The 12,325-nt window shown below is 45.2% G+C and overlaps 5 non-coding genes across 5 annotated transcripts; 3 read left to right on the plus strand and 2 right to left on the minus strand.

Annotated features, from left to right (window-relative positions):
* Positions 1 to 55: 55 nt before the first annotated feature.
* Positions 56 to 146, plus strand: trnar-ucg (transfer RNA arginine (anticodon UCG)). The gene is given in 2 exon segments: positions 56 to 92; positions 111 to 146. It is a non-coding gene; the product is annotated as a tRNA-Arg (tRNA).
* Positions 147 to 6,490: 6,344 nt separating this feature from the next.
* Positions 6,491 to 6,581, plus strand: trnar-ucg (transfer RNA arginine (anticodon UCG)). The gene is given in 2 exon segments: positions 6,491 to 6,527; positions 6,546 to 6,581. It is a non-coding gene; the product is annotated as a tRNA-Arg (tRNA).
* Positions 6,582 to 7,836: 1,255 nt separating this feature from the next.
* trnap-agg (transfer RNA proline (anticodon AGG)) lies at positions 7,837 to 7,926 on the minus strand. Its single transcript is given in 2 exon segments — positions 7,837 to 7,872; positions 7,891 to 7,926. It is a non-coding gene; the product is annotated as a tRNA-Pro (tRNA).
* A 1,527-nt stretch (positions 7,927 to 9,453) lies between these two features.
* On the minus strand, positions 9,454 to 9,544 carry trnap-agg (transfer RNA proline (anticodon AGG)). Its single transcript is given in 2 exon segments — positions 9,454 to 9,490; positions 9,509 to 9,544. It is a non-coding gene; the product is annotated as a tRNA-Pro (tRNA).
* A 1,795-nt stretch (positions 9,545 to 11,339) lies between these two features.
* Positions 11,340 to 11,430, plus strand: trnar-ucg (transfer RNA arginine (anticodon UCG)). The gene is given in 2 exon segments: positions 11,340 to 11,376; positions 11,395 to 11,430. It is a non-coding gene; the product is annotated as a tRNA-Arg (tRNA).
* Positions 11,431 to 12,325: the final 895 nt, after the last annotated feature.

Consider the following 12,325-nt stretch of genomic DNA (forward strand, 5'->3'; position numbering starts at 1 on the left):
TTTAATTGAATCTGCTCACAATTCTCCCCATAAAAAGTGGTACAGCCGCATCAGTGGCCGCGTGGCCTAATGGATAAGGCGTCTGACTTCGGTTGCGAGGTTTTTCAGTTATCAGACGATTGCAGGTTCGAGTCCTGCCGCGGTCGTTCAATTAACTGGGCGACACTTTTTCTGTTCTGAATCTGGCTTCAAACCAACCATTTTTGACAGTCCCTCAACTGAAGCAGCGGAAGGCCTTTTGCTTACATTAAGCTGATTGTACATTTTCAACATTGTAGATCTGTGTGCATGGGCAGGATAAGCGGTGAAGTGGACTTTCTTTCAGGGTATTTCTGCTTAGATGCAAAAACCAGGAAATGGAATGGCTGAGAGCAGTGCATGGTTGAGACGAGGTGGCCGAGAGATTGAGGCGATGGACTGTTCATCGAGAATGCGGATCCCATCCTCGTCGTTATTACGTTTGATACTGGTACCCTTTCCGAGCTTTTAACTGAAACTTGCCTAAAATAAACTTTCAAATGCAATTTCGTCAGAATCGCCCTGGTGCTCCTGGTCTGTGCCCCATGCATTACTCATATCTTGTTAAAATTAAAAGAGACCACTGCAATTCTTCAACTTCTTGAATCAATGTGGAACAGTGATCGTGATTCGGAGATTGTCGAAATGCTCCTTTCCTCTGCTGAGATTGTCACCGAATGAAAGAGTAGCGGGACCAGAGGCAAATGTTTAGGGAGCAGAAACATAAATTTCTCCTTCAGGAGGCAATGTAATATCAAAAATATTGATCAACATTAATGAAGAGATTTTCTGTTTTAGTGTCTTTGGATGAGAGCTAAATAATGGGCGAGAAATCCTCGTTCTTTTCGGCATACTCTCATGGGATCGGAGGGCCCGGTTTAACGTCTTACCAGCAAGACGGGGGCACCAACAGTGCAGCACTACCTCAGTACTGCACTGGAGTGTCAGCCTGGATTATGTGCTCAAATCTCTGGAGTGCTGCTTGACTTGGCTGCAGCTGAGCCACGGCTGACACCTACATTCAGCTCATTTGGCTGGAGAGAAATGGAAAAATTATAATGGAGTAAACCTTCAATTTGTCGTCCAACAGAAGAGCGGGCATTGTAATCGGCCGCCTATTATAGAAACAGTCCGATTTATGTTGCCATCGCTTTCTTAAGCATTGAAAATCAGGCCTGTCTTTAATGGAATGGCTCGTGGTCAGTTGTTAATCACTCTGGGTCTGTTTAAACCGGGAGTGCTTACAGTCCCGGATCATTCTGTGTCTGTTTAAAATGGCAGAGCTCACAGTCCCGGATCATTCCGTTTTTTTTAAAGTAGAGCGATTTCAGCTTTCATGACTGAGGTGTTGAGTTTAACTAAATGTGACTGGGCTCGTCTGGGATTTGAACCCGGGACCGCTCGCATTTTAAGCCAAAGAAATTCCCTAAGCGAGAATCATACTCCTAGACCAACGAGCCGCCGATGTTATGTTTCAAATTGCATTGCGATTCCCTGAGCTGGTGCAAACCCAGCTCGCAGAGGTCCTGTTCATTCAGTTAAAATATGTTTATCTTTTCCTCAATCCGCTTCTTTTTGCGAGCATTTTAATTGAATCTGCTCACAATTCTCCCCATAAAAAGAGGTACAGCCGCATCAGTGGCCGCGTGGCCTAATGGATAAGGCGTCTGACTTCGGTTGCGAGGTTTTTCAGTTATCAGAGGATTGCAGGTTCGAGTCCTGCCGCGTTCGTTCAATTAACTGGGCGACACTTTTTCTGTTCTGAATCTGGCTTCAAACCAACCATTTTGACAGTCCCTCAACTGAAGCAGCGGAAGGCCTTTTGCTTACATTAAGCTGATTGTACATTTTCAACATTGTAGATCTGTGTGCATGGGCAGGATAAGCGGTGAAGTGGACTTTCTTTCAGGGTATTTCTGCTTCGATGCAAAAACCAGGAAATTGAATGGCTGAGAGCAGTGCATGGTTGAGACGAGGTGGCCGAGAGGTTGAGGCGATGGACTGTTCATCGAGAATGCGGATCCCATCCTCGTCGTTATTACGTTTGATACTGGTACCCTTTCCGAGCTTTTAACTGAAACTTGCCTAAAATAAACTTTCAAATGCAATTTCGTCAGAATCGCCCTGGTGCTCCTGGTCTGTGCCCCATGCATTACTCATATCTTGTTAAAATTAAAAGAGACCACTGCAATTCTTCAACTTCTTGAATCAATGTGGAACAGTGATCGTGATTCGGAGATTGTCGAACTGCTCCTTTCCTCTGCTGAGATTGTCACCGAATGAAAGAGTAGCGGGACCAGAGGCAAATGTTTAGGGAGCAGAAACATAAATATCTCCTTCAGGAGGCAATGTAATTTCAAAAATATTGATCAACATTAATGAAGAGATTTTCTCTTTTAGTGTCTTTGGATGAGAGCTAAATAATGGGCGAGAAATCCTCGTTCTTTTCGGCATACTCTCATGGGATCGGAGGGCCCGGTTTAACGTCTTACCAGCAAGACGGGGGCACCAACAGTGCAGCACTACCTCAGTACTGCACTGGAGTGTCAGCCTGGATTATGTGCTCAAATCTCTGGAGTGCTGCTTGACTTGGCTGCAGCTGAGCCACGGCTGACACCTACACTCAGGTCATTTGGCTGGAGAGAAATGACGGAGATAAATGGAAAAATTATAATGGAGTAAACCTTCAATTTGTCGTCCAACAGAAGAGCGGGCATTGTAATCGGCCGCCTATTATAGAAACAGACCGATTTATGTTGCCATCGCTTTCTTAAGCATTGAAAATCAGGCCTATCTTTAATGGAATGGCTCGTGGTCAGTTGTTAATCACTCTGGGTCTGTTTAAACCGGGAGTGCTTACAGTCCCGGATCATTCTGTGTCTGTTTAAAATGGCAGAGCTCACAGTCCCGGATCATTCCGTTTTTTTTAAAGTAGAGCGATTTCAGCTTTCATGACTGAGGTGTTGAGTTTAACTAAATGTGACTGGGCTCGTCTGGGATTTGAACCCGGGACCGCTCGCATTTTAAGCCAAAGAAATTCCCTAAGCGAGAATCATACCCCTAGACCAACGAGCCGCCGATGTTATGTTTCAAATTGCATTGCGATTCCCTGAGCTGGTGCAAACCCAGCTCGCAGAGGTCCTGTTCATTCAGTTAAAATATGTTTATCTTTTCCTCAATCCGCTTCTTTTTGCGAGCATTTTAATTGAATCTGCTCACAATTCTCCCCATAAAAAGAGATACAGCCGCATCAGTGGCCGCGTGGCCTAATGGATAAGGCGCCTGACTTCGGTTGCGCGGTTTTTCAGTTATCAGAGGATTGCAGGTTCGAGTCCTGCCGCGTTCGTTCAATTAACTGGGCGACACTTTTTCTGTTCTGAATCTGGCTTCAAACCAACCATTTTGACAGTCCCTCAACTGAAGCAGCGGAAGGCCTTTTGCTTACATTAAGCTGATTGTACATTTTCAACATTGTAGATCTGTGTGCATGGGCAGGATAAGCGGTGAAGTGGACTTTCTTTCAGGGTATTTCTGCTTCGATGCAAAAATCAGGAAATTGAATGGCTGAGAGCAGTGCATGGTTGAGACGAGGTGGCCGAGAGGTTGAGGCGATGGACTGTTCATCGAGAATGCGGATCCCATCCTCGTCGTTATTACGTTTGATACTGGTACCCTTTCCGAGCTTTTAACTGAAACTTGCCTAAAATAAACTTTCAAATGCAATTTCGTCAGAATCGCCCTGGTGCTCCTGGTCTGTGCCCCATGCATTACTCATATCTTGTTAAAATTAAAAGAGACCACTGCAATTCTTCAACTTCTTGAATCAATGTGGAACAGTGATCGTGATTCGGAGATTGTCGAACTGCTCCTTTCCTCTGCTGAGATTGTCACCGAATGAAAGAGTAGCGGGACCAGAGGCAAATGTTTAGGGAGCAGAAACATAAATTTCTCCTTCAGGAGGCAATGTAATTTCAAAAATATTGATCAACATTAATGAAGAGATTTTCTCTTTTAGTGTCTTTGGATGAGAGCTAAATAATGGGCGAGAAATCATCGTTCTTTTCGGCATACTCTCATGGGATCGGAGGGCCCGGTTTAACGTCTTACCAGCAAGACGGGGGCACCAACAGTGCAGCACTACCTCAGTACTGCACTGGAGTGTCAGCCTGGATTATGTGCTCAAATCTCTGGAGTGCTGCTTGACTTGGCTGCAGCTGAGCCACGGCTGACACCTACATTCAGCTCATTTGGCTGGAGAGAAATGGAAAAATTATAATGGAGTAAACCTTCAATTTGTCGTCCAACAGAAGAGCGGGCATTGTAATCGGCCGCCTATTATAGAAACAGTCCGATTTATGTTGCCATCGCTTTCTTAAGCATTGAAAATCAGGCCTGTCTTTAATGGAATGGCTCGTGGTCAGTTGTTAATCACTCTGGGTCTGTTTAAACCGGGAGTGCTTACAGTCCCGGATCATTCTGTGTCTGTTTAAAATGGCAGAGCTCACAGTCCCGGATCATTCCGTTTTTTTTAAAGTAGAGCGATTTCAGCTTTCATGACTGAGGTGTTGAGTTTAACTAAATGTGACTGGGCTCGTCTGGGATTTGAACCCGGGACCGCTCGCATTTTAAGCCAAAGAAATTCCCTAAGCGAGAATCATACCCCTAGACCAACGAGCCGCCGATGTTATGTTTCAAATTGCATTGCGATTCCCTGAGCTGGTGCAAACCCAGCTCGCAGAGGTCCTGTTCATTCAGTTAAAATATGTTTATCTTTTCCTCAATCCGCTTCTTTTTGCGAGCATTTTAATTGAATCTGCTCACAATTCTCCTCATAAAAAGAGGTACAGCCGCATCAGTGGCCGCGTGGCCTAATGGATAAGGCGTCTGACTTCGGTTGCGAGGTTTTTCAGTTATCAGAGGATTGCAGGTTCGAGTCCTGCCGCGTTCGTTCAATTAACTGGGCGACACTTTTTCTGTTCTGAATCTGGCTTCAAACCAACCATTTTGACAGTCCCTCAACTGAAGCAGCGGAAGGCCTTTTGCTTACATTAAGCTGATTGTTCATTTTCAACATTGTAGATCTGTGTGCATGGGCAGGATAAGCGGTGAAGTGGACTTTCTTTCAGGGTATTTCTGCTTCGATGCAAAAACCAGGAAATTGAATGGCTGAGAGCAGTGCATGGTTGAGACGAGGTGGCCGAGAGGTTGAGGCGATGGACTGTTCATCGAGAATGCGGATCCCATCCTCGTCGTTATTACGTTTGATACTGGTACCCTTTCCGAGCTTTTAACTGAAACTTGCCTAAAATAAACTTTCAAATGCAATTTCGTCAGAATCGCCCTGGTGCTCCTGGTCTGTGCCCCATGCATTACTCATATCTTGTTAAAATTAAAAGAGACCACTGCAATTCTTCAACTTCTTGAATGAATGTGGAGCAGTGATCGTGATTCGGAGATTGTCGAACTCCTCCTTTCTTCTGCTGAGATTGTCACCGAATGAAAGAGTAGCGGGACCAGAGGCAAATGTTTAGGGAGCAGAAACATAAATTTCTCCTTCAGGAGGCAATGTAATTTCAAAAATATTGATCAACCTTAATGAAGAGATTTTCTGTTTTAGTGTCTTTGGATGAGAGCTAAATAATGGGCGCGAAATCCTCGTTCTTTTCGGCATACTCTCATGGGATCGGAGGGCCCGGTTTAACGTCTTACCAGCAAGACGGGGGCACCAACAGTGCAGCACTACCTCAGTACTGCACTGGAGTGTCAGCCTGGATTATGTGCTCAAATCTCTGGAGTGCTGCTTGACTTGGCTGCAGCTGAGCCACGGCTGACACCTACATTCAGCTCATTTGGCTGGAGAGAAATGACGGAGATAAATGGAAAAATTATAATGGAGTAAACCTGCTATTTGTCGTCCAACAGAAGATCGGGCATTGTAATCGGCCGCCTATTATAGAAACAGTCCGATTTATGTTGCCATCGCTTTCTTAAGCATTGAAAATTAGGCCTGTCTTTAATGGAATGGCTAGTGGTCAGTTGTTAATCACTCTGGGTCTGTTTAAACCGGGAGTGCTTACAGTCCCGGATCATTCTGTGTCTGTTTAAAATGGCAGAGCTCAAAGTCCCGGATCATTCCGTTTTTTTTAAAAGTAGAGCGATTTCAGCTTTCATGACTGAGGTGCTGAGTTTAACTAAATGTGACTGGGCTCGTCCGGGATTTGAAACCGGGACCTCTTGCATTTTAAGCCACAGAAATTCCCTAAGCGAGAATCATACCCCTAGACCAACGAGCCGCCGATGTTATGTTTCAATTGCATTGCGATTCCCTGCGCTGGTGCAAACCCAGCTCGCAGAAGTCCTGTTCATTCAGTTAAAATATGTTTATCTTTTCCTCAATCCGCTTCTTCTTGCGAGCATTTTAATTGAATCTGCTCACAATTCTCCCCATAAAAAGTGGTACAGCCGCATCAGTGGCCGCGTGGCCTAATGGATAAGGCGTCTGACTTCGGTTGCGAGGTTTTTCAGTTATCAGAGGATTGCAGGTTCGAGTCCTGCCGCGGTCGTTCAATTAACTGGGCGACACTTTTTCTGTTCTGAATCTGGCTTCAAACCAACCATTTTTGACAGTCCCTCAACTGAAGCAGCGGAAGGCCTTTTGCTTACATTAAGCTGATTGTACATTTTCAACATTGTGGATCTGTGTGCATGGGCAGGATAAGCGGTGAAGTGGACTTTCTTTCAGGGTATTTCTGCTTTGCTGCAAAAACCAGGAAATGGAATGGCTGAGAGCAGTGCATGGTTGAGACGAGGTGGCCGAGAGATTGAGGCGATGGACTGTTCATCGAGAATGCGGATCCCATCCTCGTCGTTATTACGTTTGATACTGGTACCCTTTCCGAGCTTTTAACTGAAACTTGCCTAAAATAAACTTTCAAATGCAATTTCGTCAGAATCGCCCTGGTGCTCCTGGTCTGTGCCCCATGCATTACTCATATCTTGTTAAAATGAAAAGAGAGCACTGCAATTCTTCAACATCTTGAATGAATTTGGAGCAGCGATCGTGATTCGGAGATTGTCGAACTCCTCCTTTCTTCTGCTGAGATTGTCACCGAATGAAAGAGTAGCGGGACCAGAGGCAAATGTTTAGGGAGCAGAAACATAAATTTCTCCTTCAGGAGGCAATGTAATTTCAAAAATATTGATCAACCTTAATGAAGAGATTTTCTGTTTTAGTGTCTTTGGATGAGAGCTAAATAATGGGCGAGAAATCCTCGTTCTTTTCGGCATACTCTCATGGGATCAGAGGGCCCGGTTTAACGTCTTACCAGCAAGACGGGGGCACCAACAGTGCAGCACTACCTCAGTACTGCACTGGAGTGTCAGCCTGGATTATGTGCTCAAATCTCCGGAGTGCTGCTTGACTTGGCTGCAGCTGAGCCACGGCTGACACCTACACTCAGGTCATTTGGCTGGAGAGAAATGACGGAGATAAATGGAAAAATTATAATGGAGTAAACCTTCAATTTGTCGTCCAACAGAAGAGCGGGCATTGTAATCGGCCGCCTATTATAGAAACAGTCCGATTTATGTTGCCATCGCTTTCTTAAGCATTGAAAATCAGGCCTGTCTTTAATGGAATGGCTCGTGGTCAGTTGTTAATCACTCTGGGTCTGTTTAAACCGGGAGTGCTTGCAGTCCCGGATCATTCTGTGTCTGTTTAAAATGGCAGAGCTCAAAGTCCCGGATCATTCCGTTTTTTTTAAAGTAGAGCGATTTCAGCTTTCATGACTGAGGTGTTGAGTTTAACTAAATCTGACTGGGCTCGTCCGGGATTTGAACCCGGGACCTCTCGCATTTTAAGCCACAGAAATTCCCTAAGCGAGAATCATACCCCTAGATCAACGAGCCGCCGATGTTATGCTTCAAGTTGCATTGCGATTCCCTGCGCTGGTGCAAACCCAGCTCGCAGAAGTCCTGTTCATTCAGTTAAAATATGTTTATCTTTTCCTCAATCCGCTTCTTTTTGCGAGCATTTTAATTGAATCTGCTCACAATTCTCCCCATAAAAAGCGGTGCAGCCGCATCAGTGGCCGCGTGGCCTAATGGATAAGGCGTCTGACTTCGGTTGCGAGGCTTTTCAGTTATCAGACGATTGCAGGTTCGAGTCCTGCCGCTGTCGTTCAATTAACTGGGCGACACTTTTTCTGTTCTGAATCTGGCTTCAAACCAACCATTTTTGACAGTCCCTCAACTGAAGCAGCGGAAGGCCTTTTGCTTACATTAAGCTGATTGTACATTTTCAACATTGTAGATCTGTGTGCATGGGCAGGATAAGCGGTGAAGTGGACTTTCTTTCAGGGTATTTCTGCTTAGATGCAAAAACCGGGAAATCGAATGGCTGAGAGCAGTGCATGGTTGAGACGAGGTGGCCGAGAGATTGAGGCGATGGACTGTTCATCGAGAATGCGGATCCCATCCTCGTCGTTATTACGTTTGATACTGGTACCCTTTCCGAGCTTTTAACTGAAACTTGCCTAAAATAAACTTTCAAATGCAATTTCGTCAGAATCGCCCTGGTGCTCCTGCTCTGTGCCCCATGCATTACTCATATCTTGTTAAAATTAAAAGAGACCACTGCAATTCTTCAACATCTTGAATTAATTTGGAGCAGTAATCGTGATTCGGAGATTGTCGAACTCCTCCTTTCTTCTGCTGAGATTGTCACCGAATGAAAGTGTAGCGGGACCAGAGGCAAATGTTTAGGGAGCAGAAACATAAATTTCTCCTTCAGGAGGCAATGTAGTTTCAAAAATATTGATCAACCTTAATGAAGAGATTTTCTGTTTTAGTGTCTTTGGATGAGAGCTAAATAATGGGCGAGAAATCCTCGTTCTTTTCGGCATACTCTCATGGGATCGGAGGGCCCGGTTTAACGTCTTACCAGCAAGACGGGGGCACCAACAGTGCAGCACTACCTCAGTACTGCACTGGAGTGTCAGCCTGGATTATGTGCTCAAATCTCTGGAGTGCTGCTTGACTTGGCTGCAGCTGAGCCACGGCTGACACCTACACTCAGGTCATTTGGCTGGAGAGAAATGACGGAGATAAATGGAAAAATTATAATGGAGTAAACCTTCAATTTGTCGTCCAACAGAAGAGCGGGCATTGTGATCGGCCGCCTTATTATAGAAACAGTCCGATTTATGTTGCCATCGCTTTCTTAAGCATTGAAAATCAGGCCTGTCTTTAATGGAATGGATCGTGGTCAGTTGTTAATCACTCTGGGTCTGTTTAAACCGGGAGTGCTTACAGTCCCGGATCATTCTGTGTCTGTTTAACATGGCAGAGCTCACAGTCCCGGATCATCCCGTTTTTTTTAAAGTAGAGCGATTTTAGCTTTCATGACTGAGGTGTTGAGTTTAACTAAATCTGACTGGGCTCGTTCCGGGATTTGAACCCGGGACCTCTCGCATTTTAAGCCACAGAAATTCCCTAAGCGAGAATCATACCCCTAGACCAACGAGCCGCCGATATTATGCTTCAAGTTGCATTGCGATTCCCTGAGCTGGTGCAAACCCAGCTCGCAGAAGTCCTGTTCATTCAGTTAAAATATGTTTATCTTTTCCTCAATCCGCTTCTTTTTGCGAGCATTTTAATTGAATCTGCTCACAATCCTCCCCATAAAAAGAGGTACAGCCGTATCCGTGGCCGCGTGGCCTAATGGATAAGGCGTCTGACTTCGGTTGCGAGGTTTTTCAGTTATCAGACGATTGCAGGTTCGAGTCCTGCCGTGGTCGTTCAATTAACTGGGCGACACTTTTTCTGTTCTGAATCTGGCTTCAAACCAACCATTTTTGACAGTCCCTCAACTGAAGCAGCGGAAGGCCTTTTGCTTACATTAAGCTGATTGTACATTTTCAACCTTGTAGATCTGTGTGCATGGGCCGGATAAGCGGTGAAGTGGACTTTCTTTCAGGGTATTTCTGCTTAGATGCAAAAACCAGGAAATGGAATGGCTGAGAGCAGTGCATGGTTGAGACGAGGTGGCCGAGAGGTTGAGGCGATGGACTGTTCATCGAGAATGCGGATCCCATCCTCGTCGTTATTACGTTTGATACTGGTACCCTTTCCGAGCTTTTAACTGAAACTTGCCTAAAATAAACTTTCAAATGCAATTTCGTCAGAATCGCCCTGGTGCTCCTGGCCTGTGCCCCATGCATTACTGATATCTTGTTAAAATTAAAAGAGACCACTGCAATTCTTCAACATCTTGAATGAATGTGGAGCAGTGATCGTGATTCGGAGATTGTCGAACTCCTCCTTTCTTCTGCTGAGATTGTCACCGAATGAAAGAGTAGCGGGACCAGAGGCAAATGTTTAGGGAGCAGAAACATAAATTTCTCCTTCAGGAGGCAATGTAATTTCAAAAATATTGATCAACCTTAATGAAGAGATTTTCTGTTTTGTGTCTTTGGATGGGAGCTAAATAATGGGCGAGAAATCCTCGTTCTTTTCGGCATAGTCTCATGGGATCGGAGGGCCCGGTTTAACATCTTACCAGCAAGACGGGGGCACCAACAGTGCAGCACTACCTCAGTACTGCTCTGGAGTGTCAGCCTGGATTATGTGCTCAAATCTCTGGAGTGCTGCTTGACTTGGCTGCAGCTGAGCCACGGCTGACACCTACACTCAGGTCATTTGGCTGGAGAGAAATGACGGAGAAAAATGGAAAAATTAAAATGGAGTAAACCTTCAATTTGTCGTCCAACAGAAGAGCGGGCATTGTAATCGGCCGCCTATTATAGAAACAGTCCGATTTATGTTGCCATCGCTTTCTTAAGCATTGAAAATCAGGCCTGTCTTTAATGGAATGGCTCGTGGTCAGTTGTTAATCACTCTGGGTCTGTTTAAACCGGGAGTGCTTACAGTCCCGGATAATTCTGTGTTTGTTTAAAATGGCAGAGCTCACAGTCCCGGATCATTCCGTTTTTTTCAAAGTAGAGCGATTTCAGCTTTCATGACTGAGGTGTTGAGTTTAACTAAATGTGACTGGGCTTGTCCGGGATTTGAACCCGGGACCTCTCGCATTTTAAGCCACAGAAATTCCCTGAACGAGAATCATACCCCGAGACCAACGAGCCGCCGATGTTATGTTTCAAGTTGCATTGCGATTCCCTGCGCTGGTGCAAACCCAGCTCGCAGAAGTCCTGTTCATTCAGTTAAAATATGTTTATCTTTTCCTCAATCCGCTTCTTTTTGCGAGCATTTTAATTGAATCTGCTCACAATTCTCCCCATAAAAAGAGATACAGCCGCATCAGTGGCCGCGTGGCCTAATGGATAAGGCGTCTGACTTCGGTTGGTAGGTTTTTCAGTTATCAGACGATTGCAGGTTCGAATCCTGCCGCGGTCGTTCAATTAACTGGGCGACACTTTCTCTGTTTTAATCTGGCTTCAAACCAACCATTTTTGACAGTCCCTCAACTGAAGCAGCGGAAGGCCTTTTGCTTACATTAAGCTGATTGTACATTTTCAACATTGTAGATCTGTGTGCATGGGCAGGATAAGCGGTGAAGAGGACTTTCTTTCAGGGTATTTCTGCTTAGATGCAAAAACCAGGAAATGGAATGGCTGAGAGCAGTGCATGGTTGAGACGAGGTGGCCGAGAGGTTGAGGGGATGGACTGTTCATCGAGAATGCGGATCCCATCCTCGTCGTTATTACGTTTGATACTGGTACCCTTTCCGAGCTTTTAACTGAAACCTGCCTAAAATAAACTTTCAAATGCAATTTCGTCAGAATCGCCCTGGTGCTCCTGGTCTGTGCCCCATGCATTACTCATATCTTGTTAAAATTAAAAGAGACCACTGCAATTCTTCAACATCTTGAATGAATGTGGAGCAGTGATCGTGATTCGGAGATTGTCGAACTCCTCCTTTCTTCTGCTGAGATTGTCACCGAATGAAAGAGTAGCGGGACCAGAGGCAAATGTTTAGGGAGCAGAAACATAAATTTCTCCTTTAGGAGGCAATGTAATTTCAAAAATATTGATCAACCTTAATGAAGAGATTTTCTGTTTTAGTGTCTTTGGTTGAGAGCTAAATAATGGGCGAGAAATCCTCGTTCTTTTCGGCATACTCTCATGGGATCGGAGGGCCCGGTTTAACGTCTTACTAGCAAGACGGGGGCACCAACAGTGCAGCACTGGAGTGTCAGCCTGGATTATGTGCTCAAGTCTCTGTAGTGCGGCTTGACTTTGCTGCCGCTGAGCCACGGCTGACACCTACACTCAGTTCATTTGGCTGGAG

The sequence above is a fragment of the Somniosus microcephalus genome, unplaced genomic scaffold, assembly GCF_052327205.1.
Source record: "Somniosus microcephalus isolate GS21.2 unplaced genomic scaffold, FLI_Smic_1.0 unresolved_chr1, whole genome shotgun sequence".
Classification (NCBI taxonomy): Eukaryota; Metazoa; Chordata; class Chondrichthyes; order Squaliformes; family Somniosidae; genus Somniosus; species Somniosus microcephalus.